Source organism: Bombina bombina, chromosome 1 (assembly GCF_027579735.1).
Source record: "Bombina bombina isolate aBomBom1 chromosome 1, aBomBom1.pri, whole genome shotgun sequence".
Classification (NCBI taxonomy): Eukaryota; Metazoa; Chordata; class Amphibia; order Anura; family Bombinatoridae; genus Bombina; species Bombina bombina.
This window is the reverse complement of record NC_069499.1, coordinates 887499880-887517053: the sequence shown is the minus strand read 5'-3', so window position 1 is coordinate 887517053 and position 17174 is coordinate 887499880. Positions and strand designations below refer to the sequence as shown.

The following is a 17174-nucleotide window of genomic DNA, read 5'->3' as shown; positions in this document are numbered from 1 at the left end:
GACCCAGGGGTCATCTACTCCAATGGATATTTTGGAAAGATTATCCGCTGACGAGGGTGACTCCGACTCTTCGGAGGATATTCCTTCTGGGTCAGAGTCTATGTCATTTAAAGCTCCGACTGTAGAGGAGCATGACTTTAGGTTTAGGATGGAAAATTTGCACTTTTTGCTGAAGCAAGTGCTTGCTACCCTCGATGTTCTGGAACCGAAACTACTGGAGGAACCTTTGATTCCTAAGCTTGATAAAGTATATGAGGACAGGGTGGTGCCTCAGACCTTCCCAGTTCCTGTTAAGATGGCTAATATTATTAAGAATGAATGGGAGAGATTAGGTTCTTCCTTTTCCTCTTCTTCTTTTAAGAAGCTGTTCCCCGTCCCAGGCTCTCAGCTCAAGCTATGGGGGACTGTCCCTAAGGTGGATGGTGCTATCTCTACGCTCGCGAAGCAGATTACGATTCCTCTTGAGGATAGTTCGTTGTTTAAAGAGCCCATGGATAAAAAGTTAGAGAACATGTAAATAAAGATGTTTCAACATACAGGGTTTGATTTTCAGCCAGCAGCAGCGGTAGCTGCGGTTGCCAGAGTTGCGACATATTGGTGCGAAGCAATGTCGGACATGGTCGAGAGGCAGACTCCCCTCGCTGACATACAGGAGAGAATTAAGGTTTTGAAGGTCGCTAATTCTTTTATTTGTGATGCCAATATGCATATTATTCGCCTGAACGCTAAAGTGTCAGGTTTTTCCGTATTAGCCCACAGGGCTCTGTGGCTAAAGTCGTGGTCTGCGGACATGACCTCTAAGTCTAGACTACTATCCCTTCCATTTCAGGGAAAGATCCTGTTAGGTCCAGGATTGGATTCAATCATATCCATGGTTACGGGAGGCAAGGGTGATTTCCTACTGCAGGATAAGAAGCTTAAGCCTAAGAGATCTACTTTTCGTCCTTTTTGTGCGGACAAGGCCCAACGCCAACAGCCCGCCGCAAAAGCGGATCAGTCCGAAGGCACTTGGAAGCCAACTCAGTCTTGGAATAAGTCCAAGCAGAACAAGAAGCCCGCTGAAACAAAGTTGGCATGAAGGTGCGGCTGCCGACTGGCCTCCGGTCCAAGTAGGGGGGCAGATTATCTCTTCTCAAAAGCCTGGTTGCCGGACGTTCAGGACCCTTGGGTTCTGGAGGTTATCGCCCAAGGATACAGGATAGGGATCAGATCTCATCTGCCCAGGGGAAGATTTCTCCTGTCAAATCTGTCTTACAGACAAGAAAAGAGAAACGCCTTTCTAGAATGTGTGAGGGATCTCTTTTCCCTCAGAGTAATTGTACCAGTACCCCCAGCAGAAAGGGGTCTAGGGTACTATTCAAACCCAAAGAAGGAGGGCACGTTCCTCCCGATTCTAGATCTAATATGTTTAAACAAATTTCTGGCTGTTCCATCGTTCAAAATGGAAACAATCAGATCTATTCTTCCCCTAGTTCAAGAGGGTCAGTTCATGACTACAATAGACTTAAATGATGCCTACCTTCATGTGCCAATCTACAGGGATCACTTCAAATTCCTGAGAATTTCTGGACCAACATTTCCAGTTTGTGGCCCTTCTTTTTGGTCTGGCGACAGCCCAAGAGTCTTCACAAAGGTTGGGGGTGCTACTTGAAGTGGCCAGATCCAGAGGCATTGCTGTGGTGCCATATCTGGACGACATCCTAGTCCAGGCGCCGTCGTTCAGTCTCGCAGAGGATCACTCGAGGGCCCTTCTTCTTTTGTTCCAATCCCACGGTTGGAAGGTAAACTCAGGAAAGAGCTCCCTGATTCCCAGCAACAGGGTGGAGTTCCTGGGAACGATAATAGATTCTATATCCATGAGGATATTTTTTACAGATCAGCGACGCAGGAAGATCGTATCCACCTGCCTTGCCCTTCAGTCCTCCTCCAGTCCCTCGGGGGCTCAGAGTATGGAGGCGATCGGGCTCATGATGTCCAGCATCGATGTCATTCCATTTGCCAGGTTCCACCTCAGATCTCTTAAGTTATGCATGTTGAGACAGTGGAGCGGCGATCATACAGACCTATCACAACAGATGTCTTTGGACAATCGGACGAGGGAATCTCTCTCTTGGTGGATACGTCCAGAACAACTGTCCCAAGGGACATCCTTCCTCAGACCCTCCTGGGAGATTGTGACCATGGATGTGAGTCTGGCAGGATGGGGAGCTGTTTGGGGTCTCAGGATGACACAGGGAAAGTGGTCTTGAGAGGAGTCTCTCCTCCCGATCAATATTCTGGAACTTCGAACGATCTACAATGCCTCTACTGGGATCGTTTAGCTTCATCAGATTCAAGACAGACAACATTACCTCGGTGGCTTACATCAACCACAGGGGACGACGACAAGCTCTCTGGCAATGAGGGAGGTTTCTCTGATATTGGAATGGGTAGAGTCTTACAACTGCTCGCTTTCAGCAACTGGGATTTCCTTAGCAAACAATCCTTCCACCCGGGGAAATGGTCTCTCCATCCCGAGGTGTTTGCAGAGATTTTTCTCAGATGGGGGACACCGGAGATAGACCTCATGGCGTCCAGATACAGGTTGCGGTCCATGGATCCCCAGGCAGAGCTGATAGATGCTTTAGTGGTGCCTTGGGGGTTCAACCTAGTTTACATTTTTCCACCGTTGCCACTTCTACCTCATGTAGTGGCCCGCATCAAGCAGGAGCAAGATTCAGCTATTCTGATTGCTCCATTGTGGCCGCGGAGGACGTGGTTGCGGATCTGGTTGGGATGTCATCTTCTCCTCCATGGAGGTTACCCTGTTGCAGGGATCTGTTGGTACAGGGTCCCTTTCAACATCAAAATGAGGCTGACTGCGTGGAGATTGAACGCTTAGTCTTGGCCAAGAGAGGCTTTTCTGAGAGAGTGATTGATACTCTCATTCAGGCTATGAACCTGGTCACTCGTCGCATCTATCATAAGATGTGGAGGACTTGTCCTGGTGTGACAAGCATAGATATCCTTGGCACAAGGTTAAGGTATCCAGGATTCTGTCCTTTCTCCAGGATGGTATGGAGAAGGGACTTGCCGCCAGTTCCTTGAAAGGGCAGATTTCGGCATTCTCTGATTTGTTGCACAAGAGGCTCGCTGAGCTTCCGGATAGTCAGTCTTTTGTACAGGCTCTGTCTATAATCTGGCCTGTTTTTAGACAGTCCGCTCCTCCCTGGAGCTTGAACTTGGTTCTGAGGGTATTGCAGAGGGTTCCGTTTGAACCTATGCACTCTATTAACATAGATTGTGTCCTAACCCCTCTTCTAAAGAGAGGTTACTTCATAATTTGGATCTGGTTCAAGCCTTGAAGTTTTATCTTCAGGCTACAAAGGATTTCAGACAATCTACATCTCTCTTGGTGGTGTATGCAGGGAAGCGCAAGGGGCAGAAAGCCTCTTCATCTTCTTTGTCCTTTTGGTTGAGGAGCATGATTCGCTTAGCCTTCGAGACAGTGGGACATAAGCTTCCTCAAAGGATCACGGCTCATTCGACTAGAGCTGTGGCTTCTTCTTGGGTCTTCAAGAATGAGGCCTCTATGGAGAAGATTTGTAAGGCGGCTACATGGTCCTCCTTACATACCTTTACAAAGTTTTACAAATTTTACGTCTTTACTTCTGCGGAAGCAGTTTTTGGGAGATAGGTTTTTCAGGCTGTGGTGCCCTCAGATTAGGGTCCGCCTTCTTTTGCCCTCCCGTTTTTCATTCAGTGTCCTCTAGAGCTTGGGTATTTGTTCCCACAAGTAATGAATGAAGCTGTGGACTCTCCTACTCTTTAGATGGAAAACATAAATTATGCATACCTGATCATTTTATTTCCATTGAGGGGAGGAGAGTCCACAGATCCCGCCCGTTGCTCCAGTGGGCGGATCTAAAATTAGTTTTTGTTCTTCTGGCACCATTTATACCCTAATATTTCTCCTACTGTTCCTTGTTCCTTTGGCAGAATGACTGGGGGATAAGGGAGGTGGGGGAGGCATTTAAGCCTTTAGCTGGGGTGTCTTTGCCTCCTCCTGGTGGCCAAGTGCTTAATTCCCACAAGTAATGAATGAAGCCGTGGACTCTTCTCCCCTTGATGGAAATACAATTATCAGGTAAGCATTATTTATGTTTTAAAATATTATTATTTTTTATTATTATCAGGTATTTGTAGAGAGCCAACAGATTCCACAGCGCTATATATGTAACCACCAATCAACAAGCGCTATCCAGGGTGTGAACCAAAAATGGACCGGCTCCTAAGCTTTCATTCCTGCTTTTTGAAATAAAGATACCAAGAAAACTAAGAAATATTCGGCTAGATTACGAGTTGTGCGTTAGTGTAAAAAAGCAGCGTTAAGAGGTCCTAACGCTGCTTTTTTGCGCCCGCTGGTATTACGAGTCTTGAAGGTTTAGGGTCACCGCACGCTTCTTTGGCCTTACCACAAAACGACTTACATAAACTTCGTAAAGTCTTTTTTCTATGGGACTTCCATAGCGCCAGTATTATGAGTCTGTCCTGGGAGGCCAAATAGTGAGCGGTACACCCTACCATGTCAAGAGTCCTAATGCATTTAAAAGTCAGTAGTTAACTAAAGTGCTAAAAAGTAAACTAACACCCATAAACTACCCATAAACTACCTATTAACTCCTAAACCGAGGTCCTCCCGCATCGCAACACTAAAATAAATTTTTTAACCCCTAATCTGCCGCTCCGGACACCGCCTCCACCTACATTATATTTATGAACCCCTAGTCTGCTGCCCCCAACATCGCCGACACCTACATACTATTTATTAACTCCTAATCTGCTGCCCCAATGTCGCCGCAACCTACCTACATTTATTAACCCCTAATCTGCTGCTCCCAACGTCGCCACCACTATATTAAACCTATTAACCCTTAAACCTAAGTCTAACCCTAACACCCCCTAACTTAAATATAATTACAATAAATCTAAATAAAAATTACTATCATTAACTAAATTATTCCTATTTAAAACTAAATACTTACCTATAAAATAAACCCTAAGCTAGCTACAATATAACTAATAGTGTGATATACCTTTAAGGTATATCCCTCCCACCTACTTCCTCTCTCTATATAAACCACCTGTTAACACCTTATCCCTGCCTGATTATTGGTGTTGATTCTTAGAGTACACTTATTCCTGAAACTCTGAACCTCTCTACATAATCTTCAGGTCATCTCGCTATAATTCCTTTCCAGGAATTACCTTTGTTTGTGAATTCCCTTCACTGCCTCCATTCTCATTCCGGATCATCTGCTGAGTTTCCCAACTCTCCTGCTCAGCCTGCTCCAGCTGATCTCTCCTACGCAACACCCGGAAGTCACACTCACACAGCGTTCCGCTCCACACGCTGCAGACGCTAAGTATTGAGAGCACTATCTCACTTTCTATCTTCAGCTGGAAGCTCCGGTAAGCGATATAATAGCCATACTCCTGTAAACCGGAAAGTTTCACTTGATTGCTTAAACTCCGCTCATTCATGTAACCGGATCCTCAATGTAAATACTTGTACTTATATATTTTGCCTGTGTGAGTGTGTGAAGACGGTTGTATGCGGGACTGTTTGTTTTCCAAGCTTAAGTCACTTTGTTTTCTGGATTACTTGTACATTTATTCTGGGAAATATCCACAAATACTAAAATACAGGCCTAAGATATTACTAAAGGTAACTCTATACTTGGGACATTAATCCATTTCAATATAAATACGCTCACAGCATATCTTTCCCTAAAACTGAGACTCCACATTTAGGGGAGATTCTGCAAAAGAGCAACAAACCTTTTTATGGTTATAACAAATAGTTACATTGTATTTATCTTAGGGTTTATTTTTATTTTACAGGCAAGTTTGTATTTATTTTAACTAGGTAGAATAGTTATTAAATAGTTATTAACTATTTAATAACTACCTAGCTAAAATAAATACAAATTTACCTGTAAAATAAAACCTAACCTAAATTACACTAACACCTAACACTACACTATAATTAAATAAATTAACTAAATTAAATACCATTACCTAAATTAATTTAAATTAGCTAAAGTACAAAAAAAACAAAACACTAAATTACAGAAAATAATAAACAAATTACAGATATTTAAACTAATTACACCTAATCTAATAGCCCTATTAAAATAAAAAAGACCCCCCAAAATAAAAAACCCTAGCTTAGACTAAACTACCAATAGCCCTACCTGTAAAAAAAAAAATAAAAAAAAAATATCCCACCCGAAGTTAAAACCCACCACCCACACAACCAACCCCCCAAATAAAATACTATCTTAAAAAAAACTAAGCTCCCCATTGCCCTCAAAAAAGGGCATTTGCATAGGCATTGCCCTTAAAAGGGCAGTTAGCTTTTTTGCAGGCCCAAAGTCCCTAACCTAAAAATAAAACCCACCCAATACACCCTTAAAAAAAACCTAACACTAACCCCCTGAAGATCTACTTACCGGGAGACGTCTTCATCCAAGCCGGGCCGAAGTCCTCAAAGAAGCCGGGAGAAGTCTTCATCCAAGCCGGGCGAAGTGGTCCTCCAGATGGGCAGAAGTCTTCATCCAGCCGGCGCGGAGCGGGTCCATCTTCAAGACATCCGACGCGGAGCATCCTCCTATTTAATAACTATTCTACCTAGTTAAAATAAATACAAACTTGCCTGTAAAATAAAAATAAACCCTAAGCTAAATACAATGTAATATTAGTTATATTGTAGCTAGCTTAGGGTTTATTTTATAGGTAAGTATTTAGTTTTAAATAGGAATTATTTAGTTAAAGGGACAGTCTACACCAGAATTTTTATTGTTTTAAAGATAGATAATCCCTTTATTACCCATTACCCAGTTTTGCATAACCAACACAGTTATAATAATATACTTTTAACCTCTGTGATTATCTTGTTTCTAAGCCTCTGCAAACTGCCCCTTTTTTCAGTTCTTTTGACAGACTTGCAGTCTAGCCAATCAGTGCCTGCTCCCAGATAACTTCACGTGCACGAGCATAGTGTTATTTATATGAAATACGTGAACTAACACCCTCTAGTGGTGAAAAACTGTTAAAATGCAATCTGAAAAGAGGCGGGCTTCAAGGTCTAAGAAATTAGCATATGAACCTCCTAGGTTAAGCTTTCAACTAAGAATGCCAAGAGTACAAAGCAAAATTGGTGATAAAAGTAAATTGGAAAATTGTTTAAAATTACATGCTCTATCTGAATCATGAAAGTTTATTTTGGCCTAGACTGTCCCTTTAATGATAGTAATATTTATTTAGATTTATTGTAATTATATTTAAGTTAGGGGGTGTTAGGGTTAGACTTAGGTTTAGGGGTTAATAACTTTAATATAGTGGCGGCGACGTTGGGGGCGGCAGATTAGGGGTTAATAAATAGTATGTAGGTGTTGGCGATGTTGGGGGCAGCAGATTAGGGATTAATACATATAATGTAGGTGGCGGCGGTGTCCAGAGCGGCAGATTAGGGGTTAATAAATTTAATGCAGGTGTTGGCGATGTCGGGGGTGGCAGATTAGGGTTAATAAGTGTAAGATTAGGGGTGTTTAGACTCGGGGTTCATGTTAGGATGTTAGGTGTAGACATAACTTTTATTTCCCCATAGGAATAAATGGGGCTGCATAACTAAGTTTTATGCTGCTTTTTTGCAGGTGTTAGACTTTTTCTCAGACGGCTCTCCCTGTTGATTCCTATGGGGAAATTGTGCACGAGCATGTATGACCAGCTGGTATTAGAGTGCGGTAAGGAGCAAAATTTTGCTCAACGCTCACTTCTTGTCTTTTAACGATGGGTTTCTGAAAACTCGTAATACCAGCGTTGCATGTAAGTGAGCGGTGAGACAAAACTGCTTGTTAGCACCGCATAGCCTCTAACGCAAAACTCGTAATCTGGGCCATTGATAATAGGAGTAAAAAAGAAAGTTGCTTAAAATGGCATGATCTACTTGAATAATAAAGTAAAAAAAATTGGGTTTAGTATCCCTTTAAGTGGATTGCAAATATGTCTCTGTGATAACATCTCATAACAACAGGCCTTAGTCACAATGATGTCAGAGATTGAGCATTTGCAAGAACCTAGTTAGATATAGCTGGTGTTACAGTTTGTGCACGGAATGCCCAGCAGCGCTCAGTATACAGGGTGACCAGCAGGGCATACATGCTGGAATGTTAGTGGCTTGTGGGATATTGAGAGCAGGAAATGGGCATCGAATGCGGGTAATGTACTGCAGGGCTCAATATGCAGGAAGTAAACAAAAGAACACTATGAGCAGTAGACTAGCAGGGTAAAAAGATGGCAGGGACCAGATATTAACCCCTTAACGACCAACGACGTATGGGGTACGTCCTGCAAAAAAATGCAGTTAATGACCAAGGACGTACCCCGTACGTCGTTGGTCTTTGAAAGCAGTGGAAGCGATCCTGATCACTTCCAACTGCTTTCATGTTATAGCAGTGATGCCTCGATATTGAGGCATCCTGCTATAACATTTTTTAGCCCACCGATGAAGAGAGAGCCACCCTGTGGCCCTCTCTGCATCGGCCATTGATGGCCATGTTTGTTGGTGGGTGGGAGCTTACCAAGGGAGGCGGGTGGGCGGCCATCGGTGGGAAGGGGGGCGGGATCGAGTGCGGGCATGCGCGCGGGTGCGCGCGCGTGAACTGAAGCGGGTGCGCGCGCGTGCACGGGAGCGGGCGCGCATGCGCGCGGGCGGGTGGGAGCCCTACACTATGGAACAATGATGTACTCGGTGGGAGTGAGGGTGGGCTTCTAAAAACTGGTTAGCGATCTGGCAGGGGTTGGGGGGTTGGGGGTTGAGGGAGGGCAGCTACACTACAGAAAATAGTATTTTTCTAAAAAAAACTAAAAAAAAAATATTTGATTTTAAACTGGGCACTGGCAGACAGCTGCCAGTACCCAATATGGCGCAATAAGGCAGAGAGAGGGGGGTTAGAGAGCTGTTTGGGGGGGGGATCAGGGAGGTTGGGGGCTAAGGGAGGATACTACAGAACATAATTATTATTTAAAAAAAAAAAAACCAAAAAAACTCTTATTTTAGTACTGGCAGACTTACTGCCAGTACTTAAGATGGCAGGGGACAATTGTGGGGTGGGGGAGGGAAGAGAGCTGTTTGGGAGGGATCTGGGGGTGTGATGTGTCATGTGGGAGGTTGATACCTACACTAAAGCTAAAATTAACCCTGCAAGCTCCCTAAAAGCTCCCTAATTAACCCCTTCACTGCTGGGCATTATACACGTATGGTGCGCAGCGGCATTTAGCTGCCTTCTAATTACCAAAAAGCAAAGCCAAAGCCATATATGTCTGCTATTTCTGAACAAAGGGGATCCCAGAGAAGCTTTTACAACCATTTATGCCATAATTGCACAAGCTGTTTGTAAATAATTTTAGTGAGAAACCTAAAATTGGGAAAATTTTACGTTTTATTTTTATTTGTTCGCATTTGGCGGTGAAATGGTAGCATGAAATATACCGAAATGGGCCTAGATCAATACTTTGGGTTGTCTACTACACTACACTAAAGCTAAAATTAAAACTACAAGCTCCCTACATGCTCCCTAATTAACCCCTTCACTGCTGGGCATAATACACGTGTGGTGCGCAGCGGCATTTAGCGGCCTTCTAAATACCAAAAAGCGATGCCAAAGCCATATATGTCTGCTTTTTTTGAACAAAGGGGATCCCAGAGAAACATTTACAATCATGTATGCCATAATTGCACAAGTTGTTTGTAAATAATTTCAATGAGAAACCTAAAGTTTGTGAAAACATTTGTGAAAAAGTGAACATTTTTTTTTATTTGATCGCATTTTGTAGTGAAATGGTGGCATGAAATATACCAAAATGGGCCTAGATCAATACTTTGGGATGTCTTCTAAAAAAATATATATACATGTCAATGGATATTCAGGGATTCCTGAAAGATATCAGTGTCCCAATGTAACTAGCGCTAATTTTGAAAAAAAGTGGTTTGGAAATAGCAAAGTGCTACTTGTAATTATTGCCCTATAACTTGCAAAAAAAGCAAAGAACATGTAAACATTGGGTATTTCTAAACTCAGGACAAAATATAGAAACTATTTAGCATAGGTGTTTTTTAGTGGTTGTAGATGTGTAACAGATTTTGGGGGTCAAATTTCGAAAAACTGCGTTTTTTTCCATTTTTTCCTCATATTTTATAATTTTTTTTATAGTAAATTATAAGATATGATGAAAATAATGGTATCTTTAGAAAGCCCATTTAATGGCGAGAAAAACGGTATATAATATGTGTGGGTACAGTAAATGAGTATGAGGAAAATTACAGCTAAACACAAACACCGCAGAAATGTAAAAATAGCCTTGGTCCCAAACGGACAGAAAATGGAAAAGTGCTGTGGTCATTAAGGGGTTAAGTAAAAAGTAATGTGTAGTGCCTGACAGAAGGGAACTGTTGTTCCATAGGAGTGCCCCATGCTGGGCAACACTGTCACACTATAAATTCACAGTGATGCGCTGCCCTTCCCTTTGCCGAGTGCTCTCCTGTCTGTTAACTATAGACAGGACACCACAGAGTGCCTTATTCCTTATGGTGCCATAGTAGGCAAGGTACATGTTTGGTAGATGCGGGTGCTTTAAACAACCATTGTTGAACTCAACACTACGTATTTGCTAACAAGTTGAACATATAACAATTTCTGGAAGACCGGTTTATTCATGTTTTATGTAGGTAATATTTTGACCCTAACAAAGCATATATGTGACAGAATTCACATTACGTTAGCGGTTGGCCAGGGTGATGAGCTAACAAGAGTGTGTTATGTATTATTATAGGTACCTAGTAAGCTTTTGGGGAAGACGTTTTTGTACAGCACATTCAATGGTTAGTAGAGCAAATACTTACAGAGGACCCTGTTAAATATTTTAAAGGGACAGTACAGTATAAATTAAACTTTCATGATTCAGATAGAGTATGCAGTTTTAAACGACTTTCCAATTATCAAATTGACTTCCTTTTCTTATCCTTTGTTGAAGAGTATACATAGGTAGGGTTAGTAGCAGCAATGCACTGCTGGGTGCTATCTGCTGAATGGTAGCTGCATTTATATGTCACTTGCCATTGGTTTAGCTGAAGTGTTCAGCTAGCTCGCAGTAGTGCATTGCTGCTCCTTCAAAAAAGAAAACCAAGACAATTAAGCAAATTTGAGAATATCTAATCATGAATCACGAAAGTAAACTTTAAAGTTGCCATAAACCTTGTGAAAATCAGAACTTATATAAAATATTTTTGGTGTTTTTAAAAGCGACAGACAAATGAATTATAACATAGAATAAATGGTATACGTCTGTTTGTTGTTTTGTAATAATGAATATAAACTAACACACTTAAAGGGACATTGTACTCTAGATTTTTCTTTGCATAAATGTTTTGTAGATGATAAATTTATATAGCCCATACAGTTTTTTTTTAAAAAAAAAAGTATAGTTTTGCTTATTTTTAAATAACATTGCGCTGATTTTCAGACTCCTAACCAAGCCTCAAAGTTTTAGATGTAGACTGTTGTCTACCTACTCCAGCTTGCTCCTGTTTGTGTAAAGTGTCTTTTCATATGCAGGGGAGGGGGGAGTGTCTGCTGTTTTTGCTTTCCAGACCATTTCAGTTGGCGTCCCAGCCTAACCTTTGCATATTATTCTTTATAGTAGTGTATATTACATGTAGTTATATGAAAATTGGTGCATCCTGTCCCTTTTAATGGCTCCTAAATAACATATGCAGTTCTTCAAAACGATGTGCAGGCAATCGGAATGTGTGCAAACAAGTAATCCCGTTTCTCTCACTTTTCCTGCTTAAACAAATGTTTGCAACTAAAACCACTTCATCAAGCTACAGCACAGTTCCTCAGTGAAATAGGTTTACTGTTTATCCTGGTGTAATTGTAGCATTATGGAAGCTTGTCCTGTGCAGAGTAAAACGCACCATTGTCCTTAAAATCACCATAGGAAACCATAAACATTTCCTATATCCTTGTGTACCAGGAAATCACATCAAAGCTGTCATAATATTTAAGTGTTTCAGAGGAGGATGTCCGCTTCTTCCACTTTGTGTAAAACATTGAATTTCTGCTCTTCCCTGTGAGCAATTCCCTTCATACTTTTTAATCCATACACTGTTTCATAATTTCTGGTTAAAGGGACACAAAACCCACATTTTTTTCTTTCATGATTCAGACAGAGCATGCAATTTTTCTGTTTTACTCCTATTATAAATTTTTCTTTGTTCCCTTGCTATCTTTATTTGAAAAAGCAGTAATGTAAACATAGGAGCCGGCCCATTTTTGGTTCAGAACCTGGGTAGCGCTTGGTGATTGATGGCTACATCTGGTTCATGAAAGAAATGTTTTTGTGTCCCTTTTAATGATCAGTGTTTGGGAAGCCTAATTTTTTTTTAAACTACATTTTAATACCAAAAGCAGAAAATGTATACAATTATGCATTTACAGCAGTTTGGGAGTAACATTAAACAGTATCATTCTTTTTGCTTAGGATTCTCCTCTTTACTCGTTCCCACTTCTGTGTAAGTAGCCATGCAATAGCAAGCATGCTAGGGATCAATAAGAGCGTAACGTCACTTATGCAAGCATGTAAACAACTATGTTATGCCACAGCTGCACGTGTTTCTGGTAATTAATCGGTTAAAACAATATCTAATATTTGCTACTGGAGCATAATAGATTAAACCATTGTGATAATGGCAACCATTGTACTAAAACTCAGTTTGTTACTGTTCAAAATCAGTTTGTTACTGTTCAGAAGTTACTGTTCAAAATCTACAAGGTTTTAAAAGTATTTAAACTCCTTACCCCAAGCCCATTACCTGTAAAGTTAGAAGCCTGTCTGCACCAGATAAGACAGGCGTTCAGCTTTCATGTCAGGCAACCAGTGATGTCACTGTTGACATCACTGACTTTGATAGGTATGTCTGACAGGTAGCCCTGAGCTGTTCACAGTAAATACTTATGCACGGCCAGTGTAACCTTAGGCAACGGGCAGATATGGTAAGTGCTCATGTGGTCTAGTGCTGCAGATTAAACAAAAATAAGGCCACAAACACAGAGTATAGGGATTTTTTTAAAATTCTCTTTTAGTCTAAACTAAAAACAGATATATTTACTATTAAGTAACTAGTGCACATTTTTTATAATTTTAACATAGTTCATTTTTTATCATTTTTTCAACTCAGGCGTGTAAAATACAAATTATTTGTTTAAAGGTAAAAATAATTAACTATATTAAAACCTTTAACTAATGATTCTAACTCTAACTTGTATGTTCCTTTTAACTTAAAAACACATTAAAAGTACTAAACATATAAATAGCGATGACTAAAAGATGAATGTTCTAAGGTTTCAAGCTCATTTTGTATAGTGACCTGTTGTTTGTTCGCTTATGCATGAAACTGATCCTTTATCGGGGCCCAGAATCAGTAATGGGTTCTCTAGGGATCGCTTGTTCCTACAGCTTTGCAATCCTTCAGAATCTGATCTCAAAAAGTCTTTTTCTGTAGAAGACCCTGGGAACAGCTCCCTCCTCTTCACCTTTCTGAAAGGAGCATAGGTTTATTGCTCGTAAACTTCACATTTTGAGGAGCCAGACTCCTGAGCCAGTCCAACGTCAACATGCAGTGAACGGCTGCTATTTCTGTCTGGCCAACGAGAGGTGATTCAATATTTCCTTCTCTGCGGTGCTCTTTCTGCCTTTGTGTACTCGGGCCAAGGTCAAATCAGATCAGCACGCTCGGGGAGAAATACCCATGCTTGGAGACAGAAGAGCTCGTTAACTGGCTGAGGATTCGATACCTTGAAATCCTATATTCGGGGCTGTGAATGAGAGGGTCACTGACATTCATTCTACACTGCGGCAAAGTAGACTTTATGAGCAAGTTTGATTTTTTCCTCTGTGAAAACCAGGGCCTGATTCATTAAACAAATGAATTTACCTTTCTTAAAGAACATTATAAGGTTCATGCGTTCCAACAAAGTCATATTTTGGAGATATCACTTTGGTGGCACACTGCCCATTGTCTGCTTTTTAAAATAAATAAAAATGCTATGGTGGACCCAAGATACTTTGGATCATGTGCCCAAGTATCATTTTATGCTTATATTCATTTGTATTTGTTTGTAGGTTAGAACATTTGCTTTTTGTACTCTGGAGAGTGTGGCACAAAAGCAGCTGATTAATGCCAGAGTTTAAGGTCCCAATTAGATGTTAAAAAGTGTGGAAATACCGAAATTAAACTCCCTCACCCCACACAATTTAATAATATAATAAAATATATTTTGATAGATTAAAAATTATATATTATTATTGCATTTCCATGTTATTTAGTGTGTGTGTTTGTGTATGAAAATATAGGGTAATGACAGGGTCACATTCCTTCTCTATAACGCAGGTAGTATCAATTTAACCTCTCGAATTCTAGGATCACCATAACAGCTGATTTTTTTTAACCCTTTTAGCATGGTTAAGGAGTTAAATGCAATGTAACACAGTTACAGCCATGGTTTATCTGTTGGGGGTGGGATGTGTCAGTTGGGTGTGTGTTGGGGGGGGTAATCTCTACACTATAGCTAAAATTAACCTTACAAGCTACCTGATTAACCCCTTCATTGCTGGCAATAATAAGTGTAGTGTGCAGCTGCAGTTAGCGGCCTTCTAATGACCAAAACTCAATGGCAAATCCATGTCTGCTATTTCTGAACAAAAGGGATCCCAGGGAATCCTTTACAACCATTTGTGCCATGATTGCACAAGGGGTTTGTAAATAATTTCAATGACAAACCTAAAGTTTGTGAAAATGTTAACAATTTTTTTTTTTTATTTGATCACATTTAGCGGTGAAATGGTGGCATGAAATATACCAAAATGGGCTCTTTTGGATTGTCTACTAAAAAAAAGATATAGTTTTTATAGGTAAATAAAAAAAATAAAAAAACAAGGCTCTATTTATGTTTAAATGGAGTGATGGCAAAAATGCTAAAAATGCTCTGTTCTTTTGGGGAAGTTTTAGTCTGAAATGCCTGGTCCTTAAGGGGCTAATTCCAACAGGCAATTGACACTTATTGTTATTTTGTATTTAATTCAATATGGTATTTGTTAATATTATGGAAAGTCCTCTTAGTCCAATCTGTTTTTTTCCCCCAACAGATATACATCTTTCAGTTATATATATATAAAATAAATAAATCTGTTTTGCCAATGCATTAATTAGTTACAAAGAGTGGGTGAATTCCGAGATATAGGAATATATATTTAAGGTAAATCCTCTGCACAAGATGGTTTCCATGTACTGGTTAGTTGCTAATCTTTTAACTGTCAAATGGGATCAAGGATTCAGCAGAGGGAAGAATATCTTGCATGGCCTTCATTATCTGGCCCATTCTTAATCTCCATTGAACAGAACACTCGGGCTGGATATGAATCTTCAGTTAACCCTTTCCATGTCGGAAGGTGCTTTAGTACATGTTGGAGTTCCTTACATTGGACTTGATTTTCACATGCATTTCGTTTATTTGTATTTGAATACCAGTGCTGTATTCTACAAGCAGAGAATGAATTTATTCTTTGACTACCTTATGTATCTGGTTTAATGAACAGCTTCTTATTTTATCTTCTAATCTTTTCATTCTCTAGCTAATGGGGTTCTCTTTTTGGGAAATATTCTGCTCTTTTCTCATAAAGTGCAAAACCTGGTCATTCATTGAGATACTACAGTAGGGTCTTCAAAATGGTTAGAAACCAATTATCTCACATTAGAATTTTAGAATCTTCTCTTGCATAATAAACCATGTTTATTTTATAGATCTATATAGCAGGACTTACAATAGCTACCCAAGTCACCATAAGAATGAAAGGGTTCTCTCTAGTCTTTAGCACTTTTTCTCGGTAGAAAAAGCCATTTTTTGTGCATCTATTTAATTCTTATATTTTAGTTGTGCTATGGTTATCATGACAAATACAGAGATATGCGGCACCCCAGAAATGAACCAGTGTTTCTGTAAAATCATACAATTGCATGTTTCTCTGGTGCCCCCCCCCCCCCACCTACCTTATTTTGCAAGTGTAGTCCCTTTGGAGTCAATCACCCAATTTCTCTTTGCAGCATACACCATAAAATCAATAGTTCAGCCTTTACTTTCTCCTCCTGAGATTTGTAGGTAGGTTAATTTATTTCCCAAGTACAATATTAGACCTTCCTGGACCACTAATGAGGAGCTATGTCTTTTGTGGAGGATGGGGGTGGTGTCATGTTAGAAAGTTGGTGAATAGACGACCCTAATTTTGTAAAGTCTCAGGACTCTCTGGTACCTATCCCTAATCAAAACTTGTCTATTGCTGATCTAAAGTAATATAATTCATGTCAGATCTGAAAATGACCAACAAACTATCAACATTATGAACAATATTGCAATCACTGTAGACATTTAGAGTTTTAGGAAGGATAAACGTTGCTGTAAGGCACTTATTCAGTACCCACCTGCTACATATATTTTATAACTAGGGTACTATAAGATAATACATCAATTAATATTGACATAATGTTCTGATTCTCATTTTTTGTCCCTTTTAATTTCACTCTTTATAAATCACTACCCAGTGGTGTTGGCATTGCTATTAGGTGACATTTTTTCTGTTTCATCTAAAACAAAATATTTTAAACTGCATTACAGTGTTTTTTAATTACTAAATTGGCCGACCTTTTCTGTAGGAGGTTTCCCTATCAGCTTATAAATAATAAAAACAATGCTATAAGTTGTGGCTGACCATACACTTCCTGTTAGTTTTGCTTTAAATCTGTACTTAAAGGGACATTTAACAAATTTTTGTGTGTGTGTGTAAAACGTTTGCTTTGTGCCATACTTCCTAGAGAGGCCAAAAAGCAATTTCTGTAAGCTGCAAATGAAATACCCGGTTTAGCCAATTTGCAGCAGTTTGAAAACTTAGAGGGACAAAAAAAATACATTTGTAGCCTAAGTCTTCAAACTGCTGTAAATTGCATATTTGATTTGCAGCATTTGCAACTGACAGAATTTGCTTTTTGGCCCTATTAGGGTCTAGATAGGGTTGACAAC

The 17174-nt window shown here is 40.1% G+C and overlaps 1 protein-coding gene and 1 long non-coding RNA gene across 3 annotated transcripts in view; one reads left to right on the top strand and one right to left on the bottom strand.

The window, feature by feature from the left end:
- The window catches only part of LOC128646099 (uncharacterized), a 15949-nt gene extending 2182 nt beyond the window's left edge, over positions 1-13767 (bottom strand). The window contains exon 1 of the long non-coding RNA XR_008400191.1: positions 13472-13767. This is a non-coding gene — a long non-coding RNA (uncharacterized LOC128646099). The remainder of the gene's footprint in view (positions 1-13471) is intronic.
- ZNF423 (zinc finger protein 423) overlaps positions 1-17174 on the top strand; it is a 465949-nt gene that overhangs the window by 188276 nt on the left and 260499 nt on the right. The gene's annotated exons all lie outside the window — the stretch shown is intronic.